This window comes from Periplaneta americana, chromosome 13 (genome assembly GCF_040183065.1).
Source record: "Periplaneta americana isolate PAMFEO1 chromosome 13, P.americana_PAMFEO1_priV1, whole genome shotgun sequence".
NCBI lineage: Eukaryota > Metazoa > Arthropoda > Insecta > Blattodea > Blattidae > Periplaneta > Periplaneta americana.
In genome coordinates this window covers 3,637,144-3,651,659 of record NC_091129.1, presented here as the reverse complement: position 1 = coordinate 3,651,659, position 14,516 = coordinate 3,637,144, and the positions used below count along the sequence as shown (strand labels likewise).

The window sequence follows — 14,516 nt, the reverse complement described above, 5'->3', positions numbered from 1 at the left end:
AATCAAAACAAAAAAGACGAAACTTTGCCCAACATAACGTCAAATACCATAGTATTAGGTAACAAAACATTCATATTTCTATCTCATTTGTATATCCAATATAACCTTTATTAAACGCAAGCCAAAATTTTACTTCTAGAGTGAAAAATTAATTCGTAATTAACTCACCTTTATAACTAGAATCAAATCCAGTATGAAAATACTGTTACTTCACTCATGCAACATACAAATCTACTGTTACAAACATTTCAACATCAAAATTTACCACCTAATAAAAATGTCTCACTGTACCCACTTCTCCCCTACAGTTTGAATTCTGTTTTGTACTAGTGTAAGATCCACTGAATACTTTTTATATTTTCTCTTTTCACATGCGTCTACTTTAAGTCGCTCTTGCATTATAATTCTCTGGCAATATTACACATTCAGGAGCGGAAATTGAAAGGGTGACATGGCGGTGAGACCAAATAGATTGGTTGTACAAACACAATCCTAATTGAAACGTTTCGTGATCGATTAAATATTTCAATATCAGGCAACACACAATTAAACTGCACAGACCATTACAATTTGAAACCGACATAGAGTAGAAAAACTCTTCCATGAAATGGGACAGAAATATTGGCGTACTACCGAATATTGATTTGAAAGATAATCTGTACGTTGATGCCATGGGAATGTGCAAATGATTGGTGATTGTCTTTTACGACGTTTTTTAAATTACTTTCGTCTCATATGTTGTGTAAGTATAAACGATATTATATCGATTAATCAAGTTGATCGGAATCGTCATGCTGTGTGTTATGTAGGAATTAATTTGAATTTAAATTCGAATGTAGGCTATCACAAATATCAGTTTGTCCAGTGAAATGCTCAGGAAGAATGGTGGGTTTATGAAAAAGTAAAATTCATTTATTAGATAAACCCCAACAGATTACGAATATACAGGGTGTTCCATAATATCTGTAACTCTGCAGATGTTACACAATGCCTGGAGAGAGATTGACTACAGGTTTGGTGTGTTTGTCGTCCTACTAGAGGGGGACACGTTGAGATTTACTGGTGGTGACATAAACTTCTTGAGATGATTAATATTTTTTCCTAATTTGTTTTTGTGTGTCATAATTAAGGAATAAATTATTTAGTATCTTTATCAGTAGCTTTCATTTCGGACACGGTGTATAATGGTGATGACAGGGTAGAAATGTAATTCATGTAGAACAGACGTGGGCATCAGTAGTACATGTCGAACGGAGTCGAACGCAAGGACGTGATCTCCCTCCCTCCACACCCCTAGCTGGGGTACCTGTCCGACCGGTTGAAGCACTGGCGGTCAGTGGTGGATTTCACTAAAAAAAAATGTCGCTCACTAAGGAAGCTCCTGAACTAAAAAAGTCCAAAAATATTATTTCCACAAAGAATGGAAAAATGAATTCTTTTGTTGCGAAGAAAGGGAAAGCGTTAGGTGCTTATTATGCTACAAAATTTTACTAGCAAGTTGAGCGACATTATGAAAAGACTCGTTTTAATGGAACAATTTTTTTAATTTTATTTTTTATAATAATAGTAGTGGCCGCGAAACCCCAAGTGCAAGGGCACAAATATGGCTGGTTTACATGTATATAAGCTTAAACAACTTTGCAAAGTAAAATATTCACATCTTCGGAGTTTTCTTATGAAAATTGCTTCTATGTTTGGCTCAACCTTTATTTGTGAACAGTTTCTTTCTCAGTTGGCCATTGTAAAATCCAAACCAAAATCACGCATTTCAGACGAAAATTTATTCTATCAGCTCACAATTGCAATGTCTGACATAACTCCAAATTTTGAAACACTTGCTGATTTACGTGACGAAGAAGAACAAACGAATCCTTTCTTTTAAGGGCATGAGTCAATTGACGTAAATTGACAAAACCAACAAAGAACTACAGTAAGAAGTTTAAAAAATAGCCTAATTGCTGCTTTTCTGTTTCTTGGTAATGTGCTTGATATTTTGTTAAGAATCTATTTTTCCTTAGTTTCTTAATTTTATTTTGAAAGGATGCAAATTAGTGACTGATGTCCTTTCAAGACAAATAGGTTCAGATTATGGCATTACTTTTTAACTGTTGTGGAATTGTACGTTTTATATCATTTTATAAGGTTTTTACTGTAATTGTTTAAATTAGAAATACAGTTATGTTTCAGCTTTTTGTAAAATAATTTGTATTTGTTTTGGAAAATATGTTTTCTTTCTCTGTCATTATTCATAAAAATAACATTTGCAGAAAACTGTATCTTTTTGTCCTGCGTAATTACTTAACGTTCCGAGTTTGAATACTTCAGGCGATCCACCGCTGAGTATTACGTTAACAGGTGATGCGTGTTGCAGCAATCAGAGTAGTACGACGCATCTCTTTAAATGCCCACGTCTGCTGTAGAATATATTTGAATTATAAAACAAAATCTATTATATTTCTGCCATATTACAGTTCTATGTCATTCACACTTGGTCGGAATTACTTAGTATAAAAACTATTTTGAAGTACAATTTATTCGATGAAGGCATTACGATATAAATTATTAATACATAAAAATGAAATTAAACATTCATACAATTCCTATTATCTAAAAAAAAATGACCTATAAAATGATCGTCTAGTACACTGGTTCCCAAAGTGCTCTCCGCGGATCCCAACACTTATCAAGGGATCTGCGGTGGCAATATTTATTTTCAAATTAATAGCATAATAATACCCTTTACCCTCTTTTAATGTCTCAGTCCCCCGTGAATGGAATTCTCTGCCTCAGAAGATTAGGGGCTGCCAGACAATAACCACTTTCAAGAAAAGGCTAAACGATTTCTTACGGGCGCAGTCAAATTGAAGTTATAATTGTGATCGAGTTTAATAATTTAATTTAATTTAATTTAAGTATGACCATTATTATTATTATTATTATTATTATTATTATTATTATTAGTATTATTATTATTACATAATTATTTTATTGGTCTTGAGAAGGTGAAAATAATTGTCATTGTATTATATTAATTACGTATTATATTGTCTTGTATTGTAGTATTGTATTGCTTTGAATTGTATTGTATTGTATTGTATTAATTATGTTATATTCATAGCATTGTAGTAATTTTCTATCATACTGGTTGAGTGGAAGACAGGGCCGAATGGCTTTAACTCTTTCGGTTAAAATAAACCATTATTATTATTATTATTATTATTATTATTATTATTATTATTATTATCATTATTATTTTATTCCTGTTGTGAAGATGAAAAGAATTGTCATTGTATTATATTAATTACGTATTATATTGTCTTGTATTGTAGAATTGTATTGCTTTGAATTGTATTGCATTGTATTGTATTGCTTTGTATTGTATTGTATTAATTATGTTATATTCATAGCATTGTGGTAATTTTCTATCATACAGGTTGAGGGGAAGTGATGGCCGAATGGCCTTAACCCTGCCAGTTAAATTAAACCAGTATTATTATTATTATTATTATTATTATTATTATTATTATTATTATTATTATTATTATAATTATTATTATTATTATTTTATTGGTGTTGTGAAGATGAAAAGAATTGTCATTGTATTATATTAATTACGTATTATATTTTCTTGTATTGTAGTATTGTATTGCTTTGAATTGTATTGTATTGTATTAATTATGTTATATTCATAGCATTGTAGTAATTTTGTCATACTGGTTGAGTGGAAGAGTGGGCCGAATGGCATTAACACTGCCAATTAAAATAAACCACTATTATTATTATTATTATTATTATTATTATTATTATTATTATTACATAATTATTTTATTGCTGTTGTGAAGATGAAAAGAATTGTCATTGTATTATATTAATTACGTATTATATTGTCTTGTATTGTAGTATTGTATTGCTTTGAATTGTATTGTATTGTATTGTATTGTATTAATTATGTTATATTCATAGCATTGTAGTAATTTTCTATCATATTGGTTGAGTGGAAGAGAGGGCCGAATGGCCTTAACTCTGCCAATTAAAATAAACCATTATTATTATTATTATTATTATTATTATTATTATTATTATTATTATTATTATTATTATTATTCTCGACGGGGTTGTACAGCAATGTACGCGACTGTACCTGTGAAAATTAGCACATCGGCAAGAGTAGATGGCCAGATCTCACCCTTGCACGAGCTGGTTTCGAGCTGTTGTAAAAAACACGACTTTCTGTTTACATCTAATTCAGGTAGTCAATTCTACTGAAAATTTTTGTCTGCATGGTGAGAGTGGCGAGTTATCGGTTAGTTAGTCAGTTGTCTGCTTGGTGTGTGCGAATGTTTGCTGTTTTTTCTCTCAAGACCAAGAGCGTAAGAATAAGTTTTTGTAAATGTTTTCGGAGACTTAAATTGGCAATGTGTCCTCTAGGATACAACAGGTTAATAGGCTATGTGCTATAATTTTAATAGAACAAAAGAAAAATTGGTAGGAAAATTAAAATTACACAATACCGGTACTATATTATTGCACAACATATTATAAAATATGGACATTGCCGTAGTTGTTTTCTTTACAGTCCGACACAGTTCAATAAACTAGTGTGAGAAATGAAGTTTTGTCAATTTAAGAAAAATATATTTTTTCTAAGTCGAAATAAGGCAATATTAATCTAGTGATTAATAAAATTTAATTTAACTTAATTCGTGGATCTGTGAATCTTTTTTCAAGTCAAAAAAGTTTGGGAATCAGTGGTCCAGTATAAAGTTACCGTTTATATTGTATAACAAACACATGGCTTTGAGGAAAAATTTTAAAAGTGTTTACTTATATATAATGTAGGATAACAAGTTACTGATCTTAAAGTTTCCAAGCAGCAAATTGGTACTCAGTTTCATAAGAAAAACAGTCCCACTAAAATTTCTTTGTACATAGGAAGTATTCAGTACACTGAAATAATATTTCCGCCTTGTCTAAAAATTCAAAAATTTGATGAAATGTCCCACTAATAATTCTTTAGTAAACATTTGGACTTCAACTTTATATTTCAATTGACTGAAGAAGCTCGAGAAATACAGACACGGTGTTCACTGGAGATTTTGTTGCGGTGATAAATATCAAAACCTATAACATAGATGTGTGAGCGTGTATTTCTGTAACAGTTTTGATATTACTCGTGTCATAAAAGTTTGGTTCCCAACTGTAGGAAGATACACACATTAACAAAATATGAATTGCTTCATAAAGAAAGAGCATCAGTCACATTTTTTTCGAAATTGAGTTAACCTTGAATTTCCCATCTTGAATGTTCAACACATCGTTTTATGAACAAAGGAAGCCAGGTCGATGTTTCCTTCATTCTTATATTGTGATCGGAATGTCAGCGTTATGTAAAGGAAGGGCATTTGTCCGGACAGTTTTTCTTCATTTCCCACAACTTAGCTAAAATGGAGTGATGCCCTTTCTTTATGAAGCAATTCATATGCAATGCATGTCCTTCCATTTTGAAAATTATCCACATATTTTTTTTTTTAAAGAGTTAAGGTTTAATATAATTAAAATGATATTTAAGTCTCTGGAGACGTATCATAAATTTCAAATTGTAACCGACCTTGTTCTATCCTAGGTAGCATTATTTTGTTTGTGTTAAAATGTCCGCCAAGTCACTTTTGTCAATAAAATACATTTGAAATATTATGGGAAGAATTCTATCTAATTCCGTGTTTTTGGAAAATATCATATTTTAATTGATTAAATGGCGATCTTACTCTTGTAATTGTGTAAGCATGTGCGGCTTACAGCTGTTTCGGTGCTTCATCACACCATCCTCAGAGCCTACTAGATCTCGGCGTCATCTCGAACTTCGCTGCCTGTTGTGTGGGTGCGTTCGATTGTTGAAAAGTGATGAGTGTGTTGAGTTTTTGGTTTTTGGGTTGTATGTGTAGGATTTCCATGTCTGTATTTGTGTTATTGTATGTATGGTTAGCATTAGTTATGTGTTCGGCATATGTAGATGTATTGTGTCCTCTGGTTATTGCTTTAATGTGTTCTTTGTGTAGAGTTTGGAATGATCTGCCTGTTTATCCAATGTAGCAACTGCCCCAAATATTGCATGTGAGTTTGTATACGCCTGTGTGGTTGTATTTATTTGTTTGTGTGTTGAGATGTCTTTGTAGTGTGTTTTCTGTTCTGTATGCTATGTTGTATTTCTGTTTTCTGAATTAGGATGCGATCTTGTGTGTTTTTGTTTTCGCATGTTAGTGTGTTGTATTTCTTGTGTTTTTGTGTTTGTTGAGTTTTTGTTTTGTCTTCCTTATGATGTTGTCTATTATGTTTGGGTTGTAACCGTTTTCTTGTGCTATGTATTTGATTGTGTTCACTTCTTCATTGTAGTGTTGTTGGCTCATAGGTATGTTGAGATTCAACATGGAATAATATTTTATATTACTACGTCATAGTTCTTTCTTCAGTCTCTTATGGGTGGGCCGCGGGGCGTCTATTGGGAATCACTGGTTCAGGTTCTGCTGCTGCAGGTTGGTCACGTTTTCGGTATAAAAGTTTCCCCACTAAACCCTAAGTCAGGTGGGCCCAATTCTTGGACGCTTGTTACACTCTATTTTTTTATGTGACGCCAATCTGCATATTTAACAACTTTTACAACTTTTGGAGAAGAGCATGAACTATTAATAGTTGTTTGATCTATTGGACCTTGTAGTTGGAACGAATGATGAGTCATTTTAAGGAACTGAAATTAATTTAGAATTGGAAAGAATAAAAGCATTTTAAAATTGTGTAAGTCTTGTGGCCAGTTTCTCCAAGAAATATTTAATTTGGCCTAACTAGTATTCAATTAACAGTCAGTTTATTTTTAACGTTTTGTTAATGTATTTTCCATTTCTTAAAAATTGTTTTGTTTAAATCAACCAACACTTAACTATAACACTCGTTAACACTATTTTAATCACTCAATAACAGTTGGTAATGATTTTGCACATGTTAGGCCTGAGAACATAAAAAGAAAGGGGGGGAGCATTCCAAGCAAATATGCTTGATATTTTTGTGACGGATATGACGTCAAACTACACATTTATGCCCCATAATCCTCAGCGAAATACCGCCTATCGCCAAATATTCAATTGATACTATCGATTTCGGTCATACGCAAACGGTTTAGAATGGATGTGGAGGTAACAGCAGTATTAGCAGATTATTATATCAATATACATTTCACTGTATATTTATTAAAAGTGTTACGGTTGTAACATGGACTTAAAATTTCATTTCCACATTCTTTCTTTTATCAAGAAGGATGTTGGCACTCCTTCGCATGTTAAAGCATAGGAGGACCAAAGAGTTTGTAATATATAACTAGAGACACCAACGGCGCTAGTTTCGCGTACAAAATTGAACCGCTGTTCGGCCACCATTAAAGGGAGTTGATGCTTCGCCGGGAGTGCAAGCAGTTCATGCTTATTGAGGAGTACGAATAAATATAAGTACACTTGAAGGGAAATAATAAGAAAATGGTGAAATGCTGCGCCGCAAATATTTGTTCGAACATAGCTACTATTGTAGGATGTCCTGGAAAGCATGCATATCTCAATATTTGGAAGAATGTTCCAAATGCAGTTCCTCCTTTGAATGTGTTTACAGAATTTCGGATTATTTCTTGGATAAGGTTTTTCCAGAAACACATTAATCAGGTTTATAAGGTTGGTTTCAGCAATGTATGTAAGGGTTAGGTGCCATCATATTACAGTGGATTATAATAGCAGAGTTCATAAGAAAATCCTCAGACTATATCTGTCTAAAACAGTTTTGTTTCACAATAAATGAATTAATCATGTAATTTCCGTATTATACAGTATGTATTTCTAGTTTTTGGTGCTATTAAATGCAAAGAAATTAGTGAAAATATAGCTGATGGCCTAGCTAGGCCTATTATTACCACTACTACTAACTAGGTCTCACTACTACTAGGCCTACTAATACCACCAAAACTAGGCCTACTATTACCACTACTACTAGGCCTATTATTACCACTACTACTAGGCCTATTATTACCACTACTACTAACTAGGTCTCACTACTACTAGGCCTACTAATACCACCAAAACTAGGCCTACTATTACCACTACTACTAGGCCTACTATTACCACAAAACTAGGCCTACTATTACCACTACTACTACGCCTACTATTACCACTACTACTAGGCCTACTATTACCACTACTACTAGGCCTACTATTACCACAAAACTAGGCCTACTATTACCACTACTACTAGGCCTACTATTACCACTACTACTAGGTCTATTATTACCACTACTACTAACTAGGTCTCACTACTACTAGGCCTACTAATACCACCAAAACTAGGCCTACTATTACCACTACTACTAGGCCTATTATTACCACTACTACTAGGCCTATTATTACCACTACTACTAACTAGGTCTCACTACTACTAGGCCTACTAGTACCACCAAAACTAGGCCTACTATTACCACTACTACTAGGCCTACTATTACCACAAAACTAGGCCTACTATTACCACTACTACTAGGCCTACTATTACCACTACTACTAGGTCTATTATTACCACTACTACTAACTAGGTCTCACTACTACTAGGCCTACTAATACCACCAAAACTAGGCCTACTATTACCACTACTACTAGGCCTACTATCACCACTACTACTAGGTCTATTATTATCACTACTACTAACTAGGTCTCACTAATACTAGGCCTACTAATACCACCAAAACTAGGCCTACTATTACCACTACTACTAGGCCTACTATTACCACTACTACTAGGTCTATTATTACCACTACTACTAACTAGGTCTCACTACTACTAGGCCTACTAATACCACCAAAACTAGGCCTACTATTACCACTACTACTAGGCCTACTATTACCACTACTACTAGGTCTATTATTACCACTACTACTAACTAGGTCTCACTACTACTAATAGGCCTACTAATACCACCAAAACTAGGCCTGCTATTACCACTACTACTAGGCCTACTATTACCACTACTACTAGGTCTATTATTACCACTACTACTAACTAGGTCTCACTACTACTAGGCCTACTAATACCACCAAAACTAGGCCTACTATTACCACTACTACTAGGCCTATTATTACCACTAATACTAGGCCTACTATTACCACTATTACTAGGCCTATTATTACCACTACAACTAGGCCTACTATTACCACTACACTAGGCCTACTAATACTACCAAAACTAGGCCTACTATTACCATTACTACTAGGCCTATTACCACTACTACTTACTAGGACTATTATTACCACTACTACTAGGCCTACTATTACCGCTACTAATTGTATTAAAAAGTCTGTAGTGACCTCTAACTTGGTAGTCATCAACTATTAATTACACAATAAATAGATTGTTTTATGATAAAATTTATTATCATTATATTTTAAATCAGTTTCCAGAATTTTTATGATCTCATATTTCACCGCTAAATATTTTCTAAGCACCATATAGGCTACCTTCCTCTTCCTTTGCATTAAAGGACTGAAATATAGATCTTTATAAATATTACAGTAAATATCCATTATTATGTCCTTAAGACAATACTACTAATACTGAAAATTACTGTTGACATTGCCATTATTCAATATTTCACATACTTATCCCGAGTGTATATGGGTGATTTAATTTACTTTTTAGAATATCGCCAAAATTGAATCATTATAATACTTTAATAAATATAGCGCTCCTCTGCATTCACGTTTATTTCATCACGACTCATCCTTTGTAAAAGATGTTTAAAACAGTGTCTATCACCAGGCTACATCAATGTATTGTGGTACTGTTTTCGAATTTCGGGCCGCAAACACTCCCTTCAATGGGGGATGCTAGCCGATTCAATTTGTGACATTTTTCTTGCCTGCCACTCACGGGTATGTGTCTCTAGTAAGTATTACAAACTCTTTGAGGAGGACATATTAACGGACATATTTTGCAGTTGAGCCGAACAGAATATTAGCTTATTTGTAAAAAAGGAAACACTTGCTGAACTTGACTGCACTTTTGAAATATTCACAACAACATGAAACAAATTGTAATCATAATAATATGAACAAAACAGCTGATAAACACACCGGAAAAAGAGATGAACTATGGGTAATATGACGGCCATATTAGTACACCTGTTTGGTTCCACCATTTCAAACGTATGGCCCAGGGTTGTGTTAGGCAATTTTTATTGGCTGATATTCTTTAAAGTCTGTATTGTAGAGTAAGTCATGAAACGTGTATAAAATCATAATCTGGTACAGTAGGCCATGACCGATAAAAAGGAAGACAAATGAAAGTTGTAGGTGACTACCATTGAATAATAGTAGGGCCTATTATTACAAAGTGAGGTTATAGTATCAATGCTAATAGATGACATTTTAAAGAAGTGATTTTTGCTGGAAACTTTTTGATATAATACACACTGTGTATTTTCAAACACTATTGACATTGGCTATAGTTAGTTGAAAAGGGCCAGTATTATAGAATCAAGAGTAAACAGTAGATGATGAATTGGAGTGTTAAAATGTTATGCTTTATTTAACGACGCTCGCAACTGCAGTGGTTATATCAGCGTCGCCGGATGTGCCGGAATTTTGTCCCGCAGGAGTTCTTTTACATGCCAGTAAATCTACTGACATGAGCCTGTCACATTTAAGCACACTTAAATGCCATCGACCTGGCCCGGGATCAAACCCGCAACCTTGGGCATAGAAGGCCAGCGCTATACCAACTTGCCAACTAGGTCGACTTGATGAATTGGAGTAAGTGGTCTATTTCTGTCTGTAGGATATTCAAGTCTGGTTTAAATTTCTTGTAAATTTTGAGGACTACTTGTTTTGAAAATCTATATTGTCACAAACTGAGTATCATGCATAGTATATAAATCATCATTCCTAGTTATCTTGCCACGTTGAGATCCCACATTTTCTAAATATTCAATAAATACTAGCTCAGTATCAAAATAAGCAGCCAATATGACAATCGGTTTACTTTTGAAGATTTCGTCCCTATATTAGCTTTCTAAAGTGTCTTTTAAATGTTATGTTATCAGTCATTCACGAAGCATTGCTTAAAGAGAGACATGAAATATTATTTTCACAACTTCTGTTTGAACAGCTGTCATGTCATCCGCCATATTTAACTACCTGTGAAATGAATTAACTGCATAAAACCCTACATTTAAAGTTAACAAACACTTAACAATCTGTTAAGCCAAACTAGTGTTGAAGACATGAAAAAACTATATTTAACAAACTGTTTACAGTTTAACATTCGTTAAATATTATAACAGTACTTGGAGAAACCAGCCATAAGAAGTATAAATGCTCTATATTATGGATAATTTGTAATCATTTGTACCCAACAAAATTTTTATTGTAAATGATTTCCTACGTTTTCTTATCTTAATGTTTTTTTCTTTTTCTTTCCAAGTGTCACAAAATTGTTTTGTTTACTTATTATTCTTTATGAATTGATTAGTAGGCTTTTGTTTCTACGAATTATCTTTTAGGTGTTAGTTGTCTTTAAACCTTAAATTGGCAAAGCTTAATTTCTCACACTAGTTTATTAAACCTTGTCGGACCGTAAAGAAAACAACTATCGCAATGTCAATATTTTATATGTTGTACAGTATTATTACAGTATTGTGAAATTTTAATTTTCATGCCAATTTTTTCTATTCTTCTATTAAATTATAGCATATAGCCTATTAACCTGTTGTATGCTATGCGATACTTTGTGAATTTAAGGGTTAAGGGTACGAGATTACTAATTATATATTTCTTCTAAATTTTCCAGGAAAGGAGGGAAGAAAGGTACTGCCTATGCCGTGCAGCTGGTCAGAATGTCGTGAGATATATTCTTCTCTAACAGCTGCATCTTTAAGCGGTGAGTGATGTCCCACTTTAACCTGACGTTTCTTTGTTAAGCTAAAAGAGAATTAAATGTCACTTCAAATAACTGAATATTAAAGCGTTGCTGAATGAAGCATTGAAAAATTATTGTAGCTCAGGGTACACAGCGCCCTAAATTTGAATCAGTATTTGTGGAAGAAAGCGAACTGAAACTTCGGAATACGGTTTCTTATTACTTAGTGTGAGAACGACTTTAGGGGAGAGTCGGGTAGTATCGGACATCGGGTAATATCGGACAGTGAGTTTCTTTTATCTACCACACGATGATAGTACCTGATTGACATGGTTACGTTTCTGTGATGTCGCATAGAGAAACGTAACTATGTCATTCAGGTACTACCATATGGTGGTAGATGAAAGAAACGCACTGTCCGATATTACCCGATGTCCGATACTACCCGACTCTCCCCTATACTTCAGGTTATGAGAAGGTCCAAACCACAACGCAAGTCTATGCCTCCTTTCACAAGGGATTGTTGGAAAGACACTAACGAAAGACACTAATTTTGGTATAGTTTTCGTTGTGTCTGATTTCAGTGTACATGTATGTATCTAATATTCTTAATGCCGTACAGGATTTTTTATATAGGTTAAGCAGAATTGACCTGGAATCTTAATCCAAATGCTTTCTTCATTAGTACTCACGTATCTATACTCATTAGGCTATACAGATATTAAATTACGTGAATTTGAAATATTTCAAATCAAACTTCGTTACATTAGATGAGTAAAATATGTTTATTATTTTTTAATTATCGTATCTTAATGAGTAAAAGAAAGCTATATAAATAGGAAACCTAGATGCTAGTTATTCATAGATTTGAAAAAGGAATATGACTCGGTTAAGAGAGACGTTTTATATGATATTCTTCTTGAATACCATATTCCCAAGAAACTAGTTCGATTAATTAAAATGTATCTCGGTGAAACTTACAGCAGAGTCCGTAAAGGCTTCTGTCAGATGATTTTCCAATCCATTGTCGGCTAAAGCAAGGAGATGCACTATCACCTTTACTTTTTAACTTCGCTCTAGAATATGCTATTAGGAAAGTCCAGGATAACAGAGAGGGTTTGGAATTCAATTGGTTACATCAGCTGCTTGTCTATGCGGATGACGTGAATATGTTAGGATAAAATCCACAAACGATCAGGGAAGACACAGGAATTTTACATCAAGCAAAATAAAGATATAGGTTTGAAAGTAGATCCCGAAAAGACAAAGTATATGATTATGTCTCGTGAACAGAATATTGTACGAAATGGAAATATAAAAATTGGAAATTTATTCTTTGAAGAGGCGCAAAAATTCAGATATCTTCGAGAAACAGTAACAAATATAAATGACACTCGGGAGGAAATTATAAAATAAAAATATAGGAAATGTCTGTTATTATTCGGTTGACAAGCTTTTGCTAGAATTTATAAAAAAGTTATACTACCGGTTGTTATATATGGTTGAGAAACTTTGATTCTCACTTTGAGAGAGCAACAGAGGGTAAGGGTATTTGAGAATAAGGTGCTTAGAAAAATATTTGGGGCTAAGAGGGATGAAGTTACAGGAGAATGGAGAAAGTTACACAACGCAGAGCTGCACGCATTGTATTCTTCACCTGACATAATTAGGAACATTAAATCCAGACGTTTGAGATGGGCAGGGCATGTAGCACGTATGGGCGAATCCAGAAATGCATATAGAGTGTTAGTTGGGAGGCCAGAGGGAAAAAGACCTTTGGGGAGGCCGAGACGTAGATGGGAGGATAATATTAAAATGGATTTGAGGGAGGTGGGATATGATTCTGGAGACTGGATTAATCTTACTCAGGATAGGGACGGATGGCGGGCTAATGTGAGGGCGGCAATGAACCTTCTGGTTCCTTATAAGCCAGTAAGTAAGTAAGAACCTAGGGCGAAGAAAATGTTTATTCCTAGCGGTGTTATTCCGTGCTACAGTCCTAAAACCCAAGAGAAAGTATGGAAGAATTTGGCTGTTTATATTCTGAATATGCATTACAATCACATTGTTAGCAAATTTCAGATTTGAGCTCTTGTTGATTCCTATTTAGACGAACGTACGGTGGGATATTTCACTTCTGACAACACCACGATGCCGATCCATCGCATAAGACCTACTTTATAGGAAAATGTTGCTGCAGTTGACAGCAGGAGGGCTTAATAGAACTGAATGTTACGCATAGCTTTTCATCTGTCCACGTGTTAACCCTTCGTGTAAATAGAAGTACGGTAGAGTTTCTGCTGCCACATTAGAACCTTCTCTGTCGCTAGTAATGATATTCCGCATGTTATGTTACATCATAAAGAAGAGATACGTGCCTATGAGTTGTAAAAACGTCAGCTCTATAGCTTCAACAGATTTCCAGAAATTAATTTTATATTCTGATAATAGGAAGTTGACCACCAATGTCATCTTAAAAACGTAATGCGGTAAGAGTTTTCTTCTCTCATATTAGTTACAATTAAAACATATTCCCAGGTAACTTTGCTTTCTACTATAATATTTTTTGATTAGTTTGTTGATTAC

The 14,516-nt window shown here is 33.9% G+C and overlaps 1 protein-coding gene across 2 annotated transcripts in view; it reads left to right on the top strand.

Annotated features, from left to right (window-relative positions):
• The window catches only part of LOC138711687 (uncharacterized), a 1,209,687-nt gene that overhangs the window by 160,815 nt on the left and 1,034,356 nt on the right, over nt 1-14,516 (top strand). For both annotated transcript variants that reach the window (XM_069842817.1, XM_069842816.1), the window contains exon 2: nt 11,862-11,951. The gene's annotated coding sequence lies outside the window, so the exon portion shown is untranslated. The remainder of the gene's footprint in view (nt 1-11,861; nt 11,952-14,516) is intronic.